Raw genomic sequence first — 11,350 nt, 5'->3', positions numbered from 1 at the left:
TTGTTGTTGTTGTTTGATGATGTGTTAAGTGTTTTCAATGATTTCCAAAAAGAATTTTCTAGGCGAGCGTGTACTTTATCGCGCTCGACCTAAATGAAATGTGAAATTTTCAATGATTTAACGATTGAAACATTAGTTGCGCATGATGTAAGCCTTTTGGCTGAATTGAGCCCTGCCCTTCGTTACCGATCGACTCGAGCCAGAAGCGGACTCGGTCGGGCAATATGGTGACCCTGGGTGAATTTGGTATACTCTAGTATTACCTTGTAGTCCGGCCACGTTCGGATGGGTGGAGTCCGGCCAACGTCCGGATGGGTGGAGTCCGGTCAACGTCCGGAAGGGGATGAATGAACGAACGAAGGCACGAGGGTTTTACTTCTCAAAAAGGAAATTTTCAAATAATGGAGGAATAAGGGAAAATGTCAGGGGAATGAACGAACGAACGAATAGCTCCATGTGAGCTCGTATCCTTTTAATGAATGTGTTACTATCGCTTTCCATTATAAAAATTTCTTGAATTATTGATACTCCATGTTTAACGTATTGAATTGACTATCTGACTATGTGTTCGGAACCTCACTGAGCTTTTAGCTCACCCCCTTTAGTTTTGTTTTCCTTAACAGGGGACAGCGAGCAGGATGAGAGCATAGACTAGCCTAGTCTAGTTCTTTTGTTATTCTTTGTAATGGTTCTCGCCCTAGTGCTTGGCACGGGCTGGACGTATGAAGGATTGAGAACCTTTGTATATTCGATCTTTATACTCTCTTTTGGGATGGCAATGTATATAAGTTCCGCTTTAAGTTTGGATCGCTGCCCTATTTATTCTTGTGATTTATTCCGATTTTAATTGAGGACTGTAGTGAACGACTGAGTCCCGGCGAGAGCTGGGCAGGCGAACCGCCGAACCCTGGGGTACGCCCTAGGAGGAGGTGGGGCCGTCACACTTCAAATATTTTCACTATATAATTAAAGTACTCCAAAATATTTCATACTTACAATTAGTTAGCTTTCAAGTTTAATACAATCCAAAAAAATATGTACTACAACCATCCGTTATAATACAACTTAAGGTCTTCAAAAGAAAACAATCTAGTACTATTCACGAGCACCCTTGGTCCCGAACCCTGTTAAGGAAAACAAAAACGTGGAATGAGCTAAACAGCCCAGTGAGGTTCCAAGACACTCTAGCAGTTCTAATAAATCATGTAAGTTAAGCATGATACATATACGGTTCAAGATTTCACATTGGCACATTTACAATAATACAGTTATCATGATACAGAAATAAACACATATTGAAGGATACGGTGTTCTAGTGGAACCATTTCGGTCAACTTCACCTTATAACTTCAGATCCCTTCGATTTATCTGGCCATCACCTTATCCCTCCAATGGTAATACTCGAGTATAGCGAAACGGTGGCCCAGGGTTCCAACCTACCCGACCGAGCCCAGTCCTGGCTTGAGCAGGTTAGTAACCAAGGGCAGGATCCAGTTCAGCTTAGAGCTTACAACATGCGCAAGTAATCAAGTAAATCGGTAAATCGGTTGAACAGTAGAAATTTGTCATTTTAGTAGGTCGAGTGAGATGAAGTACACACTCGCCTTAAAATGGTGGCAATTTCATAAGAGCAATTATAGGTAACACTTAACACTTAAACACGTAAGCAATATGTCGTAATTTCATATGAACACGGAATTTACGGTAATCAAGTAATCAAGTAAATCGGTAAACGGTAGATCGGTTGAACGGTAAATCGGTAATCAATAAATCGGTTGGACGGTAGAAATTTGTCATTTTAGTAGGTCGAGTGTGATAAAGTACACACTCGCCTTAAAATGGTGGAATGGTTCATTGGAGCAATTATCGGTAGCACTTAATAGTTAAACACATAATGATCATGGAGTAAACATGTCGTAAAACTATTCAAGTCACGTACTCCTATATGGAACACTCACCAGTTCAAAACAAGTGAGTAAATGCTCAAACAAGTGTTTAGGCGTCCATTTTGAGTTTCTCTTGAAGGTCCCCTTGAGCGCCTGAACAAATAATAATTAACTTCACTCACAATCATGCATTTATCAAGAAAGGATGCACACTCATTTGGACTAAATCAAAGTCTTAAAAGAGAGCTTTAATTCTCTCAACTCGAGGTTCAAGAGTGAAGTTTTAAAGTTCGAAGAGAGACTAGCATCTTCCATGAAATTGAGTTCAAAACGTTCAATCGATATCAAGAAAAGAAGTCAAGTTCCCGAAATTGCATTTTCTAAGTAATCAGCAAATTTCAGCTTTGCATGACAATCTTTGAAAAATCGAATCTGGAGTTTGGCATGTCAAAAAATGTAAAACTTTACACCGTTAGAATCTTTGTTCAAAGTACTAAAAGTTCCTAGAAGACACTTTTCTAGGATTCTAAACAAAAAACATTCAAATTTCAGCTTAAAGTGGCTGACTTGTATCTCCAAGACAGTTTTAGTCTTAGTTTTCGGCAAACTTTGGAAATTAGGAAAAATTCATAGAAAGTGAACTAGCCTCTGAAATTCGTAACACTATTAGAGTTCCAATCAAAGTTTTAAACACAACAAACAGAAATAGAATCAGAGTTTTGAGCGCCAAGATATAGCAGCTCAAATTTGGTTAAAAACAAGGACCGCTCGGTCCATTTTTCCAGATTTGAAAGGTAACTTTGGGATCTTATTTGTATATCAAAACTTCAACTTCTGTATGAGGACTACTCCTCTATCAAATTTCATTTGAAAACTTACGTGGAAAGGCAGTTAACAAAATGACTGAAGTTCGTAAAATGTTTCAAAGCAAATCTGTGTTCTTGCTTTCTTTTTCTTTTTCTTTTTCAAACATTTTGCCAATGAAATCAACTCAAATCTGGCTCATTTGTGAAAAAAAGGTCTAAGAAATATCTAATATACATTTGGTAGGTGATTGACATCAGAATTTTCAAAACAACATGTCCCAAATCAAACTAGACCAGTCGGCTAGCAAGACAGAAGGGTTTTCCAGATTTTCGGCTTTGGTGCAGTTTGAAACTTAGACCATATCTCACTCACTACATATTGAAATTGAGAATGGTTGATGGCGTTTGAAACTAGATTCAAAAGGATACATTTCATCAGAAGAAATCATTTTTAAAATCAGTTCATAGCTAGCTCGAATTCAAGCGACAAGCTGCAGCTTATCACTGTCACTCGCACAGCACAGTAGAACAGAACAGCTAACTTTGGTGAACTACTACGGCTCACTCAGTTCGAATCAGAGGGTGTATTTTATGCCATTAGAAAACTACGGATGTCTAGTTTCGAATGCCATTGACGGCACTCAATTCTGACCTCCGTACAGAGAGATATGTTCGTTCAAAAATTACTGCCAGAGGACCCCTACTATGCGATTTTCCAGAATTGTTCTTGCCAAAACTCAATTTTTTTCTCAACCAAATCAAGTGACTTTTGGTGGAAACTTTCCACACATCCTATACAACATATCTACATCAGATTCAAGGTCATTTGATCACCAAAATTTCGAATCAAAGCTTCAGCAAAAACAGGGCAGAATTGGTCATCAACCAACCGAAATTTTGCTCAACTTTCCTTTCAATTTTCCAACTAATCTCACCTTGTTTACCACTTAATTAACACAATCCACACTTATAATCACCATATCAGTCCAATATATCCATTGTGGGATTTCATAGAGCCCACTCCAATCATTTACAACCAAGTAACAACGCCCACATGAAGCTACAAGCTCCAAGGCCAAATTTAACCAACTAGAACTAAGATTAAGGGACCGAATGATTACCTCCTAATTCTTGATCAAAAATCAGAAATTTTGGTCACCAAAAGCTCCAAGAAACTCGGCTAGAAGACCTCCTCCTCCAAGCCAAGGTGAATCTCCAAGTAGTTTAGGTGTTGTGTGAAGATTTGTGGAAGATTTGGAAGCAAGATTGGAAACAAATGAAGAGAGCTTTGCTTCTCTTCTTCCTTGGGTTGCTGGTCTGCTGATACTAGGAGGAAGAAAGAGTGTTTTGTACTTTGAATCTTGTCTTAGAAGCTTACGAGAATTGTGGCTCAAAAGCTTTACCGAAGTCAACTCTCAATAGTGCGTGTGCGCGCGCATTTCGTGCCCGTTTCCTCTCGGATTTATTCCACTTGTGCACTAAACCTCCAAATGTAATTTCTTTAACACTATAATTATTCACTCTTAGTAGTCTCAAATAAATTTCTAAAGTCCCTCCAAGACTAATGTACTCTCGGATCAAACATAGCCTCAAAAAACATGTACTCCTTATTTCTCGCTAAATGAGCCCTAGAAAAATTAATTTTACTAACGAGACGTGTTAAAAATATAATTGAGACATTATTCCATGTAAATAAGTTTAAAATGATTGAAATAAATTATTCAGAGAAAACGGGTGAGTAAATAATTAATTAATCCAGAAAAATAAAATAAAAATAAGAAAATTCGGGTCCTCACTGGTTGTATTCTCCAAATTGGATCTCAGGCAGGGTTACTATCAATTGAGGATTTTGGAGAAGGATATACCCAAAACTGCTTTTAATTCGAGATATGGACATTTCGAGTTCACAATAATGCCGTTTGGATTGACCAATGCACCTGCGGCTTTTATGGATTTAATGCATCGAGTCTTTAAGCCTTATCTGGATGAGTTTGTAGTGGTGTTCATCAATGATATACTGGTGTACTCTAAGACATTGGAGGTGTGAGAACCCGTGGATTTTCTTATTTTCTAGACTTTGTTTATTTAATTGCATGCCTTTTCTATGTTTCTTTATTAGGAAAAAAAAAATTTTAGATAATTTTTATGAGTAAATATAGTTCTAAAATTATTTTTCTAGTATTAATTAGTTTTTGAGAAATTAAGAGCGTATACCGGTTGTAGGACCCACTAGTGCGGTAAGTTTGATAAAATTCGGCCAATTAGGTTAAGTTGTGTATACCGAGTTTAATTTATCAGATGTTAAGAGATAACTAGAAGTTACCTAGATGGATTATTATTGGAGAGACAAAAGGATAGAGATGTATTAAATGGAGTGACAAGTGTCACTTGGAGGTTAATTCTTAACTTAGTCAATTTTGACCAACTTTCTTGCTTTACCAATTTAAGTAAAAATTTCCAAAAATCATCCTCATTTTAAAGCTTCCTTGGCCGAACCTCTTGCTCCAAAAAAGAAAGGAAAAGCTCTCCAATCTCTTGCTCCAAACTTGCTCAATCCAACAAACCAACCGTTTAATCTTGCATTTACTCCATAAAAACCCTTACGTGAGTGGTTGTGAGGTGATTAGTGAAGTTGTTTGGAGGATTAAGGTGCTAAGTTGCTCTTGTTCTTGGGTTGTTAAGGTGAGTAACTAAGGGACCTTTCTTGCAACTCAATAATGCTTAATTATTGACATGTGTGAGGTGAAGTGATGATTTTAGGTGTTGTTTCATGACTTTTGGTAGAATTTGGTGCATTTTCTATTTAATCATGATTTTTTTCTGTTTTCATATGATTACTATTGTGTGGCCATGTATGATGGCTGGAAATGATCTAGAATGAAGCTAGAATGCGTAAATTGTGGTTGTTTGCGGAAAATTTCCGCATTGAACGGAAAAATTCGGATTTAGGGTTTCAATTCAACCATTCTGCCTGGTACTGTTCCTCATAGTTAGAGGCCGAATTAGCCTTGGGTTAAAACATGAAAGTTGTAGAGAATGATATTTTAGAGTTTTCTGAAAAATTTCAACTCAATCGGATTAACGTAGCCTGTGAAAAGACCAAAATAGCCCTACTGCCCTGTTTCTATCCGAAACTGATAATCAGCTTCTGTAATTGGTTATTTTGACCGGTAATACTACTGATTTGGTTGTTGATGTCTTCTTAAGAATTATAGCCTTGTATCTTAGCTTTCCAATGGCATTGGAATCACTTGAATTGGAGTTGTATGTACTGAGATATGACTGAATGAATCAGGACTGCCACAGTAAACTTTGAACTGGAAAATCTGGGGTTGTTTTGGTAAATTCAACCTAGTTAGGATGAGAACTGGACTAAGTAGTCTTCATCAAAGTTATAGATCCCTGTCTCAACTTCGAAATTCCATAAGATTCGTCTTAATCTGATAAGCATAACTTAAGTTACGATCGAAACACCGAGACACGTCAAACCTGCTTTTAGGCCTATTGTCTTTCAAATTGGTTTTCGGTTGCATTATTAACCTTGTGTTGTAATTGACTATATATGAAGGGTATTGTGACCCTAATTAGATGTTTTTAATAGCTTCTGAATTATATTTGAGGTTGTGATTGATTTGGGTTGAATTTGGTGTTGAATTGTAGGGTGAAAAGTAAGAAAAACAAGGGGAAATGCTGTTAAAATTTTCGCAGGAACCCCGGAGCAGTTATGGTAAATCTATAATATCTGGATGTCCAAATATCGGAATTGAGTTCCGTTTGTTGTGTTTTAAACTAGATTCATAGAGCTACAAACCGTGTAAATTTCAGTTTCTGGTTTGGTCTGTGGGATTTATGGTGATTTTTCAAATTTAACCGAAATCGTATACGTGCTCTGCCTTTTTCTGGTTAAGACAGCAATTTGAGGCTCGAATTTGATTGGCTTGTGATCTGAATCTTCTAAATATGTCTTCAGATAAATTTTACCCCTTTGAGTCTATTTTCCAACGGTGTAAATTTTACCAATTTCGGATTTAAGAATCCTAAGATATGATTTTTCAATCAGGGGTGTGCAAAATTGAAAAAAAATCTGTTTTCTTGGAATTATTCCCACTTTCAATTTCACCTTGAGATATGAGCTAGTACATCATTGTAAGTATGATTTTGAGAGGAGTGAGGGGTTTTGGGGTCATGTATGTCCTTAGGACCAACTGTTTTCTTTTATTCTTAAGCCGTCTTTTATTTTTTGTACTAGTATATAACTTGGAGAGGTACCTGACTAGTAATCGAACCTCACTTGTGCATCCTATTTACTCGGTTTTGGATGAAGAAATGTCAACTGTTTTACCTTTGTTATTCTTAGGGTTTCACGGTGATTAGGCTACTTTGGGTGGAAATTTTTGGAAGTACCTGTACTTGAACTGGTGAGTGTACCACTCCCCTTATTTGTTACTTAACTTGAAATCTGTACTTGCAATCTGTGATCTGAATGACTGTACTATCTGTTTATTCTGTTTGAGACGAGGGTGTACTTTATCACACTCGCTCTCTTGTCTGTCCATATGCCTATTTACTGTGTATAATCTGTTAACTGTATCTGAATCTGTTCGGACGTTGTTTGGAGGCGGGTATCCAACGACCTTTCTGTGACCTCTGAGCTCAACACCTGTGGCTAGTGACTAAAGTCGGGCCGGCAAGGGCCTGGTCGATTAAATAACGAACCACAGTAGTCTGTTCTGGGAATCTTTGGGTATTGAGACTCTTGATTCCGGTATACTCGAGTATTACCATTTCTGTACTGTATGGAGTTCGGGCCCGGTAGGGGTATGTTTGGTGGACAGAAATTGGTGTAAAGTGGTGTCTACGGACATGTTGGTTCTAATTACGTTGACGGAGAGTCAACCGGTTCGGATCAAGTACTGCAAATGGAAATCTGGCTCCTGAGAGCCACCCGTATCCTTTCCCTTTGAACCATGGTGTTTAAATGCTTTCCTTTATATCCGGTATATGTATCTGATTGATTCAACATGAAAGGCCATGATTTTACCCCTATATGTTTGGTACCTCATTGAGCGTAAGCTCACCCCTTTCTGTTACCTTTGTTTTCCTTACAGGGAACCACTCTTTGGAACTGTGACTTTGAAGCCTGAGTTGAGCTAGTTAGATATTTTGTATTGCTCCTCAATGGTTGGAAACCCTAATTGTACTTGCTCTTTTGAAAACGAAGCCCTAATTGTATTTTGTGTAGTATGAATACCTCGGATTGTACTGTATGTTAATTTGTTCAAGACTCCAATGAAAATATATGTAGTTTCCGATTGTTCGTTTTCTTTGGATCCTATCGCACGTACTATGTTGGGTTTGTGTGAATGGACTCCATAGTCCTGGCGAGAGTTGGACAGGCGGTCCGCCGAACCCTTTGGTTCGCCTTAGGGTGAGGTGGGGCTGTCACAGGAGGACCATGAGAAACATTTGAGAATTGTTTTACAAACTTTGAGGGAACATCAGTTGTACGCTAAGTTTAGCAAGTGTAAGTTTTGGTTGAAGGAAGTGACATTCTTAGTCATATAATTTCTAAGGACGGGGTTAACGTGGATCTAGCTAAAGTTGAAGCAGTCTCTAAATGGAAACAACCGGAAAACCCTACTGAAATTCGGAGTTTTATAGGGTTAGCAGGGTATTACCGGAGATTTATCAAGAATTTTTCTAAAATTACTGGACCCATGCCAGAGTTAACTAAGAAAAGTGAGAAGTTTATATGGAGTCCTAAGTGTGAAGAAAGTTTCCAAGAGTTGAAAAGACGTTTGACGAGAGCACCTGTGTTAGCTCTACCGAATGGGAAGGATAGTTTTGTGGTCTATACAGATGCTTCTAAGGAAGGTTTGGGATGTGCATTAATGCAAAATGAGAAATTGATAGCGTATGCCTCTAGAAAATTAAAGTCGCACGAGAAAAATTACCCGACTCATGATTTCGAGTTAGCGGCTGTAGTGTTTGCATTAAAGAAGTGGAGGCATTACCTTTATGGAGTGACGTTTGAGGTTTTTACCGACCATAAGAGCCTTAAGTATTTGTTTTCTCAAAAGGAGCTGAACTTGAGACAACGCCATTGGATGGAATTCTTGGAAGATTATGATTGCTCGATAAAGTACCATCCAGAAAAAGCCAATGTAGTGGCTGATGCTTTAAGTCGTCAAGTGCAAGTGGCAGGATTGATGATTAAAGAGATGCACTTGTTGGAGGAGGTTAGTATATGGAATTCCCGACTTGAACAGAGAAAAGTAATTCTGGGGAATATTGTCGTGAAATCCACTTTGTTGGAACGTATCAAGGAGACTCAGGGAAGGGACCCTGAAGTGCAAAAGTGGTTGGAAAAAGTCAAAAAAGAAGAAAAGTCGGATTTCAACTTGGGAGTGAATGGTGTGTTGAGGTTTCGAGATCGGATAGTAGTGCCAAGGGACAAAGAGCTTAAGAAGGAAATTTTGGAAGAAACACACCGATCTAAGTACACGGTACATCCTGGAGGGAATAAAATGTACCAAAACTTGTAGAGTTTGTACTGGTAGGAGAGCATGAAGAAGGAAATTGCTCAATTTGTCCAGACCTATTTGATTTGTCAACAGGTTAAAATCGAACATCAGAAACCATCTGGTCTTTTACAACCATTGGAGATACCCGAGTGGAAATGGGAAAATATCACTATGGATTTTGTATCGGGATTACCTAGGACACAAAGGGGTCATGATGCCATCTAGGTAATAGTGGATAGGTTGACCAAATCGGCTCACTTTCTGCCGATTAGTATGAAATACCCGTTGGAGAAGTTAGCTAAGTTATACCTAGATGAGATTATAAGGCTACACGGGATACCTGTAAGTATTATGTCCAATCGAGACCCTAGGTTTGTCTCATGATTCTGGCAAAAGATGCAAGAAGTGTTGGGGACTAAATTGAATTTTAGCACTACTTACCATCCCCAGACAGATGGACAGTTTGAGAGGATGATTCAGACGCTCGAGGACATATTAAGAACTTGTACTTTGGATTTTGGGGAGAGCTGGAGTAAGTATTTGACTTTGGTGGAATTTGCCTATAATAATAGTTTTCATTCTTCCATTCAAATGGCTCCGTACGAAGCACTTTATGGTCAGAAATGTGGGTCTCCTATTTGTTGGGATGAAGTAGGTGAACGAAAAATCTTAGACCTGACTACAGTACCTTGGATTGAGGAGGCGAACGAAAAGGTGAAATTGATTCGCCAGAGGATTCAAACCGCACAAAGTCGTCAAAAGAGTTATACTGATAAGCGAAGGAAGGACTTAGAATTTGCAGTTGGAGATCAAGTTTTTCTTAAGATTACACCTCTAAAAGTAAGTTTGTTGGCAGGAAAGGAAAAGAAGTTACAACCGAGATTTGTAGGACAGTACGAGATTATCCAACGTGTAGGAAGTGTGGCTTATAAGTTGGAATTACCACCCAGTCTATCTCGGATCCACAATCTTTTCCACATATCGATGCTTAAGAAATATCATCTGGATCCGTCTCACGTTCTGCAACCGGAGAATATCGAAATTGATGAGACACTGACCTATGAGGAGAAACCGATAAACCTTCTAGATCGAAAGGTGAAAGAATTGAGAAACAAGCGGATTCCGTTGGTGAAAGTTCTTTGGAGGAACCACGGACTGAAGGAAGCAACCTGGGAGGTTGAAGAAGAAATTCGAGGAAAATATCCAGACCTGTTCTTAAATCAAGGTATAATTTTGAGAACGAAATTTTCTTAAGGGGGAGAGGATGTAAGGACCCAAAAAATTTTCTTATTTTATCTTATATTACTGGCATATTTAAATATTTATTCACCCATTTTCTCCGAATAATTTATTTCAACCATTTTTAAACCATTTACATGGAACTATGCCTTATTTATATTTTTAAAACGTCCTGTTAGCAAATTTAATTTTTTGGAAGCTCGTTTAGTAAGAAATAGCGAATGCATGTTTTCGAGGCAATATTCGATCTGAGAGTGCAATGAACTTGGAGATTTGACTATTCATGCTTTAGTCTTAAAATAGTTATTTTTATGATTATTTACCCTAGTATTAGTTACTTATATTATCGTTACAAGAATTTCTTTTAAGTTTTGATGTATCGCGCGCGAATTGGAAGTTCGCGTTTTTTGCGTCAAATCGACCCAATGGAGATTTAAGAAATTTATTCTAGACTATTAAGAATGAATAATTATAATTTTAAGGAAGTATACTAGAGGTTTAGTGTACAAGTGGAACAAACCCGAGAGAAAACGGACACGAAACGCGCATGCGCGAGTACCATTCATAGTTGACTTTTGCTCAAAATTTGGCCACAAATTCTCAAGCTTCCCCAAGAAGCTTCATTCATCAGCTCTTTCTCTCTCTCCTCACCCTCAAGGCTGGCCGAACCTCCAAGGGAAAAAGAAGAAAAGCTCCTCACAAATTTCACTTCCATTCTTGCACCAAAATCTTCACAAATCATCACACAACTTCTAAACCACTTCAAGATTCACTTAAGCTAGAAGAGGGACTTCATCTTGCCAGTTTTCTTAGGAGTTTTTGGGACAAAAATTTCTGGTTTTTCTCTTGAAGTTAGGAGGTAATCATCCAACCTTTTATCCTTGGTTTTAATGGG

The sequence above is a fragment of the Coffea arabica genome, chromosome 9e (assembly GCF_036785885.1).
Source record: "Coffea arabica cultivar ET-39 chromosome 9e, Coffea Arabica ET-39 HiFi, whole genome shotgun sequence".
In the NCBI taxonomy this organism is placed as follows: domain Eukaryota; kingdom Viridiplantae; phylum Streptophyta; class Magnoliopsida; order Gentianales; family Rubiaceae; genus Coffea; species Coffea arabica.
The sequence above is the reverse complement of the archived record's forward strand: the minus strand, read 5'-3'. Positions refer to the sequence as shown.